Source organism: Leopardus geoffroyi, chromosome C1 (assembly GCF_018350155.1).
Source record: "Leopardus geoffroyi isolate Oge1 chromosome C1, O.geoffroyi_Oge1_pat1.0, whole genome shotgun sequence".
Classification (NCBI taxonomy): Eukaryota; Metazoa; Chordata; class Mammalia; order Carnivora; family Felidae; genus Leopardus; species Leopardus geoffroyi.
The window spans coordinates 86,744,978-86,760,901 of NC_059328.1; the positions used below are offsets into that span (position 1 = coordinate 86,744,978).

General features: G+C 38.2%; 1 long non-coding RNA gene across 2 annotated transcripts in view; it reads left to right on the forward strand.

Moving 5' to 3' along the window:
• The window catches only part of LOC123598334, a 29,221-nt gene extending 13,625 nt beyond the window's left edge, over positions 1-15,596 (forward strand). For both annotated transcript variants that reach the window (XR_006712547.1, XR_006712548.1), the window contains exons 4-7: positions 342-409; positions 1,019-1,104; positions 2,561-2,646; positions 14,926-15,596. This is a non-coding gene — a long non-coding RNA (uncharacterized LOC123598334). The remainder of the gene's footprint in view (positions 1-341; positions 410-1,018; positions 1,105-2,560; positions 2,647-14,925) is intronic.
• Positions 15,597-15,924: the final 328 nt, after the last annotated feature.

Genomic DNA, 15,924 nt, shown 5'->3' on the forward strand with positions numbered 1-15,924 from the left:
AAATAAATCCATGTTGTCAAAGCTCCTAAGGAATCTAAGGCCACTTTAGCAGCATTTTGCTAGTCTTGTCAGTTTACTGACCTTATCTAATTCATTCTTCATCAACCACTTTTATAGAAATATCCTGAGAGGACCAATGGCTAAAGGTACTTGTGACCTTATTAAAAGCGCTTATGGTTGCTGGATGAGTAACTTTAAAACAGAAATCAAGTTTTCTGTTGTCATAGAGAATGACACCAACTCTCCTCTGCTCATACAAAAGATTTAAGCCACGATAAATGATGAAACAATTTTAAGACATCATATTCCAGCAGCTGATAGTTTGGTGTTTTCTCCTGCAGGCAGACACGGTTTCATAGAGTCTTTGCTGGTGTTAAAGGGAAGCCCTGACTCCAGGCCTTTTCCATAGGTGAGGTCTCGTTCCTGTCTTTTCGTTTTGTTTCGCTCCTTAGAAAATTTTTTTGTAAAGTTTACTTTGGACTGTCCAAGATTTCCAGTGTTTCTGTTGCAATCCAGTTGGCTATGACCTAGAGACTTATAAAGAAAACAATTAGCATTTTATGTTTAGCTGCAATTTTCAGTGTATCAACCACATGTGATTGTACCATATTTCTGCTCAGTGACTCCCTAATTAGTGACAGTCACAGATGCTCTTGCTGCATTCTTGGAATCACTATCCGAACAAAAATAAAGCTAATGTGCTCTATTTTAGTTATAATAAATTTTCAGGTACCACACAAATCATGAAAATAGTCAATGACAACAGATGTTACCAATTACTTTGTAGTTCTGTATTGGGGGGGGGGAAGAGGGGGTTGAGTATGCATACGACATTTCTTTCTTTCTTTTATATTTATATTTTGTGATAAAATGGTAGCTGAAAGAAGTGAGATAACACAAATTATTAACAGTATGTGTGAAATTGTACAGAATACTTCTATAGTTCTAATGTTAAGGAAAGAGTTGATACTAATATATTACCTTAGGTAATTATGACTTATGTTTATTGTGTTTCAAGGGATGTGATTTGCTTTTAAGAGCCAGACAGATGCTACAAATCTTTCTTCCCAAGAAAAAAACATTCTGAGATTCCTCTCAACAATTGTGAATTATTTGTTTTGAACATTGTGGATGTCTGGCATTCATTTTGTGTTATCCCGACCCTTTTGTAGCCAGGCATCAAAATCTGTTTTTCTAGTACTGTGGTTAGTCTGCCTGACAAGGATTTTAAAATGCATTTTAGTTTGGAACCATAGCTAATGTAGTTAATGAAAGTACTTTCTTACTTTCTATTCTGATGATGAGGAAGATGTCTGTGCAGTGAAAGTAGTTAGATAGTAAAGAATATCATCTCATAGCCCATTGATATGTTATTTTATGAAATTAAGTGAGGTTTTCTTCTTTCTTGTAATTACTGTCTATCTTATTCCATATAGAATGTCAGATACTAGGAAGAATAATAGATACTTTAATTTTACTTTTTTAATTATCAAGAATTAAAAAAAATATGACCTAACCCTTCAAGGGTGGGTATGATAAGAATGTTTACATTAAGTATTCCAGGTACTAGAAAAAGCTAATCTGAAAGTTAACAACTACTTTTAGAAAGAATTATTGGGTTGGGGCACCTGGTGGTTCAGTCAGTTAAGTTTCTAACTTTGGCTCAGGTCATGATCTCACAGCTTGTGAGTTCAATCTCTACCCTGGGCTCTGTGCTGATAGCTCAGAGGCTGGAGTCTGCTTTGGATTCTCTTCTCCCTTTCTCTCTCTTCCCTTCCCCTGCTTGTGCTCTCTCTCTCAAAAATAAACATATAAAAAATAAACATTAAAAAATTGCTGGATTTATTTTAATTTATATAATATAGATGTATATTACACATATAATTAATGTTGACTTTTAATGTACCCGACTTCACCCAAGAGGGGTTGCCAATTAGGGAATTGTGTAACAGTGTCTAAGATGACAAGAGTAGCAAGGGTTTTCCTTTTTTTTTTTTTTTAATTATCATTTATTTTGAGAGAGAGAGAGAGAGAGAGAGCACGATGAGGGGAGAGGTAGAGAGAGAATCCCAACCAGGTTCTGCACTGACAGCATAGAGCTCAATGTGGGGCTCGAAGTCATGAACCACAAGATCATAACCTGAGCCAAAACCAAAAGTTGGACGCTTAACCATCTAAGCCACCCAGGTGCCCCCGTTTTTAAATTTTCACCCCTACTTCAGCTTTTTTTCAAGACACTAGTCAGTTTGGGGACATTGTGAGCCATTGTGGTATTGATGTAAGCTTCTTGCTAAAAAGGAGATTAGTTGGCTATAATAGGAATCTAGACACACCTTTTTAGTAGATTAATTGCATCAGTGGTTCCAGATCTTTACCCCTCCTCTAGCCCATGAACTTTGCTTTGTGACTTTGAAGTCGCCCTTACTTAAAGAGGCAAAGTTTCTCTCTGTCCCTAAATTCTGAATTTGGCCACGTGATTTGCAGATTTGGTATGTGTAGACGTTTGAAAAAGTGCTTGTATACTCCTGCTTCTGCTCTTGACCCTCTGCCTTTTCCACAGGAACACACCCAAGCTAGGCTGCTGGAGGAATGTAAGGGACATGTAGACAGAATCAGCCACTGACAGCCAGTCAACCCGACATGCAGGTGAGTCCAGTTGTTAGCAGAAGGCCCACTTCGTCTAACTTGCTCACATATAGACTTGTGGACTAATTAAAGGCTGATTTCTGGCATAGTTCATTGATAGTATCATTGTGGCAACAGGTAACTGATATAAATCTCATTCAAGACTTGTTTCTTTTGGGGGGAAATGAGAATTCCCAACTAATGGCTTCAGGGACACTTTCTTTTTCTTAGATTCAGACAGTTCAACCACTGGATAACGGAGGCCTGATAATTCCAGTTAGATAGGATTATAATTGTAGCTTAACCGTGAGGATCAATAGAGCATGTGTTTTAGGCCCCTGGTGCCTGCCTCAGGTGCAAGAAGAAGTATTAGGCTGAATGCAAAGTATTAATTACCAGAGAACACAGAGTCAGGCATATATTTTTTGCTAATGGAATGTACTAAAACCTGATTACAAAAAATCCTAGGGGACTTAGGAAAAAAGCTATAAGGGACATTTTATAGTGTCCCACTTGCACTGAGTTCTAAGTTAGGTCAGGGGGATTTAAAAGCTTAACATTATCCAAAGAGTTTCTTGGTACATCAGGTGTTTATAAGGAATTTTCAGCATATTATCTATTCACTATATAATCACACACATAAATATATTTTTGCCCTCTCTAGAAAATTTTAGAGGGAGATTTATTTTATTTTTTCTTTCTTTTTAGTTTCTTAATACTACCACTTTTGGCTTTGGTATTTCCTTCCATTAAACAAAATACTAAGCTCCTACAATCTATAATTTAAAAAAATATTTCAATGTTTATTTTTGAGAGAGAGAGAGAGAGAGAGAGAGCATGCGAGAGCATGGGGGAGGGGCAGAGAGAGAGAGGAAGAGAAAGAGAGAGTGGGAGAGGGGCAGAGAGGAAGACGCAGAATCTGAAGCAAACTCCAAGCTCTGAACTGTCAGTGCAGACCCTGACTCAGGGCTGGAACTCACAAACCATGAGATCATGACCTGACCCGAGGTCGAGCGCTCAACCGACTGAGCCAGCCAGGTGCATCTACAGTCTACAATTTTAACCTCTACTTTTAAAATTAAAAATACTCTAGAAATTGATCATAAGCATGATATTTAATGGTTGTATAATACTTAGTTGCATGAATTTAAGCATAATTAACCATTTCCTCTTCTTTTCTACTCTATCACTATTCAAAGTTTCGCTGTAGCAATATTTTTTGTTTGTATTTCTTTCTGATTACCTTTTTATGATGGATTTCCAGAAGTGAGGTTACTGATTCAGATGTTATCAGTATTGTAAAGGCCTAAACTTCTGAATACACGTAGCCTAACTTTTTAAGAAAGGTTATGTTGCTTCTTGAAGTGTATGAAAATGCTTTTCTTACAACAGACTTGCTAGCATTGAGTACATTCTTGAAAAATTACCCTATGATAGTATACATATATTATGAAATTTACAAAGCTCAATAATGCTAAAAAATAACAAAAGTGTAATTGTTTTCAATTGCAAAAAATAGTAACTTTTCTCAGATTAAAGATTATTATGTGGCTTTGAAACTGTGATAGAGCTAGAAAGGCAACATTTCCCCCCCGCCCCCCGCCATGCTTCTCAAGGGACCTAGAACAATGATTCATGATAGCATTCTAATTTCCAGCTAATTGAGGGCATGTCTTGAGGCTTTTAGTTTTGGAACTCTAGGTACATAAAGAAAAGGGAATGAGGTGACAACTGCCACAGGGAAAGTAGCAACTGGCCCCAAGAGTGTGTGTCTGAAACTTCACAGTATAGGGGGAGGTACAGTTATGGATATTCAGACCATATTATAAGGCTTGAATGCTTGGATGTTATGATGCTTGAAAACAGGAGACGGTGAGATAGAGTGAGACTAGTAGAAGATTGAGGATACAACAGGCCTTGTTAGAATCCTGTCTCTGACACTTATGAACAATGTTGTCTTGGGCAACCAATCTGAGCCTTATTTTTCTCATTTTCTAAAAAGAAGATAATATTTTTCTTATTTTCTAAAAAGAAGATAATTGTTTCTAAAAGAAGATAATAATAAAGTGTTCTGATGTAAGTAAATAACAACACAGTTTAAATGCACTTAGTGGGGCCCCTGGGTGGTTCAGTTGGTTGAGCCTCCAACTTTGGCTCTGGTCATGATCTCTGGGTTTGTGGTTTCGAGCCCCGCATCAGGCTCTGTGCTGACAGCTCAGAGTCTGGACCTGCTTCAGATTCTGTGTCTCCCTTCTTGTGTCTGCCCCTCCCTGCTTGTGCTCTGTCTCTCTCTGTCTCTCTCTCTCTCCCTCTCAAAAATAAACATTAAAAAATAAATAAATGTACCTAGTAATAACAGTTATCAAAAGGAAATGATGAATGGACTGGGTGTCATGGCATAGATTTAATGAGGGTTCTGTAAAATTTGAAGCATCAGAAAGCTGAAGAATAACAGAAATTTGGGGGACCTGCAAAACGTTGTGGACTAAGTGAAAAAAAATTAGGGCTCTGGTGGGCACTTGGGCATTTTTCCTTTTATCTGCATGATAACTCAGTCTCCCAGTGGTAATGCTTAATGGAGCAGTGACCAGATGTGAATACCTGGGCTGTCTTGCCTTGCTACATCTTTAATTTTATCCTCTAGTGAAATTACTGTTATCAGAAACCATGTGTTTGGAACTATGAAATTAGAGAATTTTGGGCATTTATTGGGATTGCTCTAATTGAGGGCATCTAGGAGAAAGACAATAACTTGGTGTGTCAAGCTGATATGGAGGTTGGGTCTGAGGGGCACCTGGGTGGCTCAGTGGGTTAAGCATCTGACTTCAGCTGGGGTCATGATCTCGTGGTTCTGTGAGTTTGAGCCCCACATAGGGCTCTCTGCTGTCAGTGTGGAGCCCACTTCACGTCCTCAGTCTCCCTCTCTCTGCCCTTCCCTTGCTTGCGTGTGTGTTCTCTCTCTCTCTCTCTCTTACTCTCTCTCAAAAATAAACTTAAAAAAAAAAAAGTTGACGCTGAGATATGGCTATGGCCAAAACCTGGTTTCAGAGAAATTCTGCATCTGTATTTGGGAGGCTAGAAAACAACACAGGTGGTCTTTGCCTCAAACCCATTGTGGCTAAGAGACTGTTAAAAAAAATCTTTGTGGTTAACAGTTATCTAAAAACTGATAGAGAGGTAAGTTGTAATGAGACACAAATGGTTTGAGTTTTCTAATGCCCATATGCCAGGTCTAGACCTATCATTTTATATTCACAAGAAAAGAAATGTAAAACATGTGCTGGCATGTAATGCCACATTTGATTAATTTTGACTATTATTAGGATTGTCAGTAATTCCTGCAGCTAAATTTACTGTGTAGACATATGCATTGATTATTGAGATGGGCACATTGATGTGTCAGCTATGCCTGCCACTGGCAAATCATTTCAGCTCAATATAGAAAGGCAGAGTTTGATATCTTGTAAAAGTCTTTTAATAAAACCCTCTGTTGGAACTAGCCCTATTTAAATGGACCATTATGATTAGGAAAGGGACTTTGGTTTCCCCAAAGAGGAGTCTTCTACTAATGAGGATTAATTTGAGAATTAGGGAAATTACTTAGAATCAGAAACAGCTGAGAGGAAATGGTTTTAAAGATTTGAATTGGGTTGAATGACTGTGGCTCAAAAATTGGAATTGTTCTTTGTAAGAAATGCCATTAACCCAAACTGAAGGATTAGCAGAGGATTGTGAAAAAGTAAATGAGGCAGTTCTCATTAAGATAGTTTCTTTGGACTGAGTAAAGAAGAACGAAGCACTGTTCTTGTATTACTCACTGGTAAAGTGTTAGTTGGACAGAAAGATCCACACAGATTTAATTTGTTTTTTTCTTATTTTTTTCTCTTGTACATTACATGTATTTTTCATTCCACAAGGGGATGTTTATAGGGCATCACTAAAAATGACACAGGAACTAGGACCATATACTTCTAGAGTGGATGGGATTTTCATTTGACTTTCTACCCTGTGACAGTCTTCCTGATAGTAAGTTGGTGTCTGTGCTGGAATAAATCCAGGTCGGAGAAATTCAGGATCTCACAAATCAGTCCATTTCCTTCGCTGATAGCACCAAATGTTAGCAAACTCTTCTTTGTGGGGCAAGAAAAATGGTTGCTGCACACCACCTGGGGTTTGCTCTAGGTAGCAGGAGAATCAATCTTCTGTTACATATCTACTCTGCTGTTCTGGGAGCAATAGTGATGGAGGACAGCACAGTGACCTTAGAGCCCCTCTAAATTCTTAGAGAATTTCATTAGGAATTTGTGAAGTCCTAAATAAAAGCTTAAAAGTTAGGATTTAGGTGATTCTTTGAATAGTTAAGATGAAAGTCTGGCTAGCAGGCTTTTTTCTTTAGGAAAACAAATTTTCAAAAATTATGAAAGCAAGACCCAGGCTATATTAAAGGGGAGGAAATGCATAAAAGAGAATAAAACTTAATAAAGGAATAGGGATTTGGCTTTGATCTGGGGTGATCTAAAGGCTGAGTTTGAGGTTCTGGGACTCAGGGAAGAAATCACTTTATAAGTGGTGTCCAAAAACATGGTGTGGGCAAATTAACTCTAAGAACATTGGTTTTTGATATTTAATTACAGGTTTTTGGTTCAGTTGGTTAGTTTCATACTGTAAAGCTTCTCAGCAAATGGAAGATTTCAGCAAAAGTATGTTTTGTAACAACAATAGATGATGGTGCTTTGTGAAATGAAAGGGGGATGGCATGGGGCAAAAAAAAATCCAGGACAGTTGTAGGAAGAGGGTGAGGCAACCAGAGTAGCCTATGAGAAAACATCAGAGCAGGGGCGGCAGGTGAGAGCAGAGAAATGGCTTGTAGAATATAAGCACCTTCTTCGTCCCTCCAAGAAATCATGGAATTGTGGGCACGGGAGGAGTGTTATTTTGCTTGCCTACTAAAGGAAAATAAGAACACAGAAGCTCACAGAGGACTTGGAGTCATTTGGGTTACAGTAGCCAATGATTATATAGCACTAATTGATTGTAGTTTTTAGAAGCCTTCTCGAATAAGTTTAATACTATGTGCACAAGGACTTTTCTCCACCAACTGAGCCACCCAGGTGTCCCTTGCACAAGGCCTTTTCTTAAATATTTAAAAGCTGCCCTGCCTGTCCCCAGTTGGACAGATACAGCTCTATCAAGCATTCCACAAATACTTGGACTCCAGATCTTCTCCCCTCACCATCTTGGACTTGGTTCTCTGGACGTGCATTCTTTTCTCAATATCTCTCTTAAAATGTCATACTTAAAATGGAGCTTAGTATCCCAAGACTAGTCTATCCAATGAGATTCAATGAGAGAAGAAGCATGTGACCTCCCTTTTTCGGAGCTTTGTACTTCTAGCTTTGCATACTGAAACAGAATCAATTATAATTATGGACCCCTTATCACACTACTGACCCATATTCAACTTTGGTTTAACAAAACACCTAATTTTTTGACACAGAGATATTTTTAAAAATATTTTTTAATGTTTATTTATTCTTGACAGAATGAGAGGGAGAGGGAGAGAGAGAGAGAGAGTGAGCGGGAGATGGGCAGAGAGGGAGAGGGAGACACAGAATCCAAAGCAGGCTCCAGACTCCAAGATATCAGCACAGAGCCGGTGCAGAGCTTGAACTCAAGAACCATGAGATCATGAACTGAGCTGAAGTCAGACGCTCAACCAGCTGAGCCACCCAGGTGCCCCAACACAGAGATATTTTTTATGCATATCTCCATTATTCTACAGTTGTGGAGTTCATATTTTTTAAGACTAAATTTTATTGTGCACATGTGGTCCATCTTGTTTCTTGAATTCACTCTGGATCTTGATTTATGCCCTGTAAAGATTTTATAAGGTTGCAAGATGTATATACTTTCTTTTTCCCTTTTCCAGCTTTATTGAGGTATAATTAACAAATTGTAAGATATTTAAAGTGTACATCGTCGTGATTTGATGTACATGTACATTGGGAAAGGATTCCCACCATCTGGTTAATTAACACATTCATTACATAATTATGTAATTACTTAATTGACTTATTGGTGAGAATATTTAAGTTCTCCTCTCTTAGCAAATTTTAATGATAGAACACAGTGTTATCAACTATAGTTTCCATGTTATACATTAGATCCTCAGATCTTACTCATCTTACAGCTGCAGACTTGTTCCTTTTACCAACCTCACCCTATTTCCCACACCTGCCACATTTTGGCAACCACTTTTTTACTTTCTGTTTCTATAGGTTTGATTTTTTTTTTTTTTTACCATGAATTATTTGTCTTTCTTGGTCTAGCTTATTTAACCTAGCATAATGCCTTTAAGTACCATTCGTGTTGTTGCAAATGGCAGGATTTTCTTCTTTCTCATGGCTGAATAATATTCCATTGTACATATACACTACATCTTCTTTCTCTATTCGTTTATTCATGAACACTTAAGTTTTTCCATATCTTCGTTACTGTAAATAATGCTGTGATGAACCTGGGGGTGCAGGTATGTTTTCGAGTAGTGTTTTCAGTTCCCAAATAGGAGTAGAATTAGTGGGCCATATAGTAGTTTTATTTTTAATTTTTTAAGGAACTTCCATACTGGTTTTCATAGTGGCTATGCCAATTTATAATCCCATCAAGGGTTCACTTTTCTCTATGTCCTTATTGACATTGTGATGTCGTTAGCTCATCTTTTTGAAGATAGCCATTCTGACAGATGAGGCAATACCTCATTGTGGTTTTGATTTACATTGCCTTGATGGTTAGTGATGTTGAGCACCTTTCCATGTATCTCTTAGCCATTTGTATGACTTCTTTGGAAAAACATCCATTTGGTTCCTTTGTCCTTTTAAAATGGATTATTTTGCTTTTGAGTTATATGAGTTTCTCATATAGTTTGGGTATTAACCCTGCATTTGATATATGGTTTGCAAATATTTTCCCCCATTCTGTAGGTTGCCTTTTCACTTTGTTGATGGTTTCCTTTGCTGTACGGAAACTTTTTAGTTTGATGTAGTCCTACTTGTTTATTTTAATCTACTTTCTTGTCAATGTTGAAAATACTGAAAAGAACAAGGCAGAAAATAAAACATGGCATGCCATTGTTTAGACACAGTTACTCAATCAACTACACGTCTGTGTAAACATGCAACATTTGGCTCTCATGGTCTCTCTTAGTCATCTAGAGATTCTGGAGAATAAAACAGCCTCCATAATCAGTAGAATCTCATGCCACATATTCTACAGTTTTAATTTCAATTAACAAAGAGACATAATGTTTCATTCAAATGGGAATATACTGTAACCTGCTTATGGATCTTCAATTTCTTACAAATACTATGACCTCTTTCAAATTTATGGTATTAGGATTGTTTTTAAATAGCTTTTTTTTGACATTTGCCAACTTAGGACTTGGAGGTTCATTTTCTTCTCTCCTCTGAGTAACAAGAAGTTTCACCTTCCCTGAATGTCATGAGATCCTTTCTCCCCTCTGTTCTCAAGACAATTCTTGGAAGATGTCTCAGATTGTGCTCTTATACGAAAGGAAATTTGTAATTTTAGTTTGTGAAGAACTAAGATGTGGTGTTTGCCCAGCTTCTGTCTGTGATTACTTTCTTCATCTTGCATTTAAGCCTTCAGTAAAATATACAATCTTATTTAAAGAATTTTTAAAAAACTTTTTACCCCCTCCCCATTATTTCAGGCCAAGAGAACATTTTAACTTGCTTAATATAAATGTAATTTAAATGTAATTTACATACTCTATGTTGTATAAGCAATATACAAACATGGTCTTGTTGTAACAATATAAATGTTATATAAACACAGTTTTTTCTGTCAGAGTCTCAGCTATATTTACATCACTATCTCCTTGTATTAGTCAGTTTTCTTAGTTATAGTCAAATTCACTCTGGTGAGTTTACATGAAAAGGAATTTGTTACAGCATGTTAGTGGGCTCAGAGAATTTCTAGGTGTACATTGAATCAAGGCTGTATTATACAGACAGGAGCAATGTGAGTAGAAGAAATGCCCAAACACATCACGGCACTATTCCCAAAGAAAGCAAGAAATCTTACTACAGTCTTCTGTTATTCTATACCTATTCACCAAAACCTCCTCTAGAGATACTGATAAAAATCTTAGGGCCTTCTTGACCATGAATGTCAGATCTATGCACCCCTGCTCACAATCTTGTCTCTGTCAAAGTCTCGTTAGTGAGTCTGTTAGTGGAATATAGTCAAATGAAGAACCTACCTACAGGCAACTTGGGAAATGCAGACGTAATTTTCCCACCCCTAGGGAGCAGGGAGATACACTGTAAGGCTGCTGGAGTGGTGTGAAGTGAATCAATATGCAGTATCTGCTGCGGCCACCTCTTGGGTCATCTAACATGCTTATGTACTCTTTTTTCCCAGAATACAACTTCCCACAGCAATGGGAGCCAGCAGCATGCTCTATGTATAAAGAACCTAATATAAAGGAACAATTCTTTTTGGAATTGAAGAAAGGCTGACCTTCTCCCAAAAGGGGAGGATCACTATATCATCAGTCATTAAGTGATGTTCATAATTCTTGTTCAGTCATTATTTTGGCTTAATATTCTTAATTATGTACCAGATTTATAAAGTTTATCATGGTCAGCTTATCTTATACAAACTAGTAGGAGAAATGTAAAGGCAAAAAAAAAAAAATAGTCAATTGGTAAGGGAAGGGAAATTCTTAATTCCTGATTCATTTCCCTGTGTATCCATTATCTAATTTTGTCACCCTCAGCCCTGTATTGAGTTGTAGCTTTTCTAAAATTTATTGCTGGATAAGGTGGTACTAGGAGTCCATTGGTTTCAGGCTTACTCCTCCTGCCTCCCCTGCACAGCAGAACCTTTATTTCCTCTTGAAAATCAGCACTGGGGGACCTGGGTGCCTCAGTTGGTTAAGAATCTGACTCTTGATATCAGCTCAATTGTGATCTCATGGTCATGAGATCAAGCTCCACGTTGGGCTCTACACTGAACATGGAGCCTGTTTAGGATTCTCTCTCTCTCCCTCTCTCTCTCTCTCTCTCTCTCCCTCCCCACCCCCTTCCACATTCTCTCTCTCTCTGTCTCTCACACACACACACAATAAATATTTAAAAAAAAGAAAATCAGCATCAATTATCCTAGTCTATATAGTAATTTCCAGCCTATTGGTCCAGGACATCAGAAAAGAAGATTGGGCAACTGCTGGTTCAACATAGATTTCAGTAGAACTAATACTTTCCCAGAACCTGGACAGCTAACATTTTCAGCAAGTCAAATAAAATATTTGTTATGTTCTCTGAATTGGCCTGAATAAACTTCCAGCAGATGAGCAAGAAGGACCTTGAAATCAGCTTTTTATATGTTTAGAATCTCTGCTAATCATATTATGATTACTTCCAGCTAGGTTTATGATGATGTAGTTTTGTTTTTCTTCTCTATCTCCACATGTTCTCTGTCATTCTCTCCTCAAGTCAGTGAATCTTCATGTAGATGTCACTCTAGCAAGATATAGTGCTTGGTAAATAATAGGTGATCCATACATGTAGAACATTGTTTTTTTAATCCTGACTTCAAATTAGGTTCACTTGGACAGAAGTTAAAGAGAGAGAGAGAGAGAAAGAGAGAGAAAGCATGGAAAAAACTTCCTCCATCCTGGACAAAACCCCCAAAACAAAACAAGTAAAACTCATACTGGGGCTCCACTTAAGACCATCTATAGGGCATCTGGGTGGCTCAATCAGTTAAGTGCCGACTCTTTTTTTTTTTTTTTTTTAAATTTTTTTTTTCAACGTTTTATTTATTTTGGGGACAGAGAGAGAGACAGAGCATGAACGGGGGAGGGGCAGAGAGAGAGGGAGACACAGAATCAGAAACAGGCTCCAGGCTCTGAGCCATCAGCCCAGAGCCTGACGCGGGGCTCGAACTCACGGACCGCGAGATCGTGACCTGGCTGAAGTCGGACGCTTAACCGACTGCGCCACCCAGGCGCCCCAAGTGCCGACTCTTGATCTTGGTGCAGGTCATGATCTCATGGCTGTGAGATTAAGTCCCATTTCAGGCTCTGGGCTGAGCATGGAGCCTGCTTGGGATTCTTTTTCTGCCCCTCCCCTGATTGTGCACACTCTGTCTTCTCTCTCTCTCTCTCAATAAATTTTTTTTTTTTTTGAAGATCAACTATATGAGGAGTTCTTTGAATGAGGCCCAGGCATCAGTATTTTTTTTTTTTTTTTAATTTTTTTTTCAACGTTTATTTATTTTTGGGACAGAGAGAGACAGAGCATGAACGGGGGAGGGGCAGAGAGAGAGGGAGACACACAGAATCGGAAACAGGCTGCAGGCTCTGAGCCATCAGCCCAGAGCCCGACGCGGGGCTCGAACTCACGGACCGCGAGATCGTGACCTGGCTGAAGTCGGACGCTTAACCGACTGCGCCACCCAGGCGCCCCGAGGCATCAGTATTTTTAAAAACAGTCTGTGTCAGGGGCACCTGGGTGGCTCAGTTGGTTACGTGTCCAACTTTGGCTCAAGTCATGATCTCATGGCTCGTGAGTTCAAGCCCTACATTGAGCTCTCTGTAGTCAGCATGGAACCTGCTTTGGATCCTCTATCTCCTTCTCTCTCTGTCCCTCCCCTGCTCTCTCTCTCTTTTATCACTCTCTCTCAAATAAATAATTAAAAAAATAAATAAATAAAAATAGTCTATGTCATTCTCATGTGCTGCCAGATTTGAGACATGCTATACATTTGTAGGCCTGGAGACAGCCCCCAAATCTCTTATTATCTAATTTCACCTTTGGGTAGAAACACCTAAAGCAGCTCAGCCAATGAACACTAAAACCTTATAAATACACAAACATACTTTAACTGTTATGTGTATGTTTAATATTATCCATTTATTGAAGACAATTTTTAAAAATACAGGTAAAAAATGAAAACAATATCACTTGTAACCCCCTCACATAGAGGCCACCACTGTAGACATTTAGATTCATATCCTTGTTTAGAAACCCATCCACAAGTAATTGGGGATCGTGATATATACTTAATTTTTATCCTGCCTTTTCTCCTTATGTTGTTTTGAGCTGTTCTTCAGGTTACTAAATGTGCTTTGAAAAAGGGGAGTTTTAGAGGCCACAGAATACTCTACTGTGTGGCTGAACCGAAATATATTTATCCTTAAATATTTGTCATGGAAATTTTCAAAGTAGAGATACAGTGGAAATGAACCACCACATACCCATTATGGGACTCAAACTTTACCATCCTGATTTAACAGCTTAATTACGGTTTATGTCCCCCTGTAGATACAGGGGAATAGTTACAAGGCTATCAGTCCTAAATGGTCACTTTGGTTTGTCCTTAGGACACCTTCCTGTCAATGGCCACCATGGATGTTCGTACATAATTTAACCTCCAGATTCAGTTTTGTATTTTCAGTGCAGGCCTGGGGAAGTTCAAAGCATCCACCCCCAAATGTTGGACTCAGCCTATCTTAATGCCTTTGGTAGTTTCCTTTCAATTATTGTTATGGCTCTATGATTTTTGAACCATGTATCTTTACCTGGAATTTTTGCAAACTGATGGATTTTTAAAATAGCTTTATAGAGATATGAATGATATATAATAACATGCACATATTTAAGCTATACAATGTGATAGGAATTTAAGAAACAAAACAGAAAAAATAGACAAAAAACAGACTTTTATTTGTTTATTTTTTAATGTTTATTTGTGAGAGGGAGAGAGACAGAGTGTGAGCAGGGGAGGGGCAAAGAGAGAGGGAGACACAGAATCAGAAGCAGGCTCCAGGCTCTGAGCTGTCAGCACAGAGTCCGACGCGGGGCTCAAACTCACGAACTGGGAGATCATGATCTGAGCCGAAGTCAGATGCTTAACCGACTGAGCCACCCAGGCGCCCCTTTTTTGTTAATATTTTTATTTTTATATATTTTTTAATGTTTATTTATTTGTGTGAGAGAGACAGACAGAGTGTGAGAAAAAAAAACCCAGACTTTTAAATATAGAGAACAAACTAGTGGTTGTCAGAGGAAGGTTGCTAGGGGGATGAGTGAAATAGGTGAAAGGAATTAAGGGTAAATTTATCATAATGAGCACTGAGTGATGTAAAAATGAAAATAAGAAGAAAATAAAAATAATAAAGTGCATAATGTGATAAAATGTGGAATATGTATACTGCATGGTCTGAATGTTTATGTCCACCAAAATTCATATGTTGAAATCTTAACCCCACAGGGGATGTGGGAGGGGGTGTGGACTTTGGGAGGTGGTAGTACCTTTACAAAGAAGGCTCCAGAGAAACACCTTGCCCCTTCTAACATGCAAGGGCACAGCAAGAAAGCACTGACGATCAACCAGGAAGATGGCCCTCATCAGAATCTGACCATGCTGGAGCCTTCATCTTGGACTTCTCAGCCTGCAGAATGGTGAAAAATAAGTTTTTGTGTTTTATAAGCCACCCAGTCTATGGTATTTTGTTATAGCAGCCCAAATGGACTAAAATATGTGCACTCTTGAAACTATCACCAAAATCAAGACAATGAACAAATTCATCACTCCAAAAAAATATCCTCATGCTGTTTGTAATATCTCTCACTGGACTCATCCCTGTCCCTCTAAAGTTTCTGGACAACAGTGATCTGCTTTCTGTCCCTATAGGTTAGTTTGCATTTCTTACAATTTTATATCAGTGGACTAATACAGTATGTACTCTTTTTTGTCTTTTACTCAGCATTATTATTTTGAGATTCCTCCATATGGTAGTGTGTATCACTAGTTTATTTTTTTATTGCTGTGTAATATTCACTTACATGGATATACTACTTTTGTTTATCCATTAACCTATTGATGGCATTTGGGTGGCTTCTAGTTTTTAGCTACTATAATAAAGCTGCTACAAATATTTATGTACAAATATTTTTTTTAATGCTTATTTATTATTATTTTATTTATTTACTTATTTATTTTTTTGAGATAGTGCCAGTGGTGGGGAGGAGCAGAGAGAGAGGGATACAGAGGATTTGAAGGAGGGCCTGTGTTTACAGCAGAGAGCCTGATGCAAGGCTCAAACTCACAAACCGTGAGATCATGACCTGAGCCAAAGTTGGAGGCTCAACCAGTTGAGCCACTCAGGTGCCCCTCATGTACAAATCTTTGCTTTCATTTCTCTTGGGTGGGAAAGCAAAAATGAAATGATAAAGTGAAATGGATGAATCATATGATAGTGCATATTTA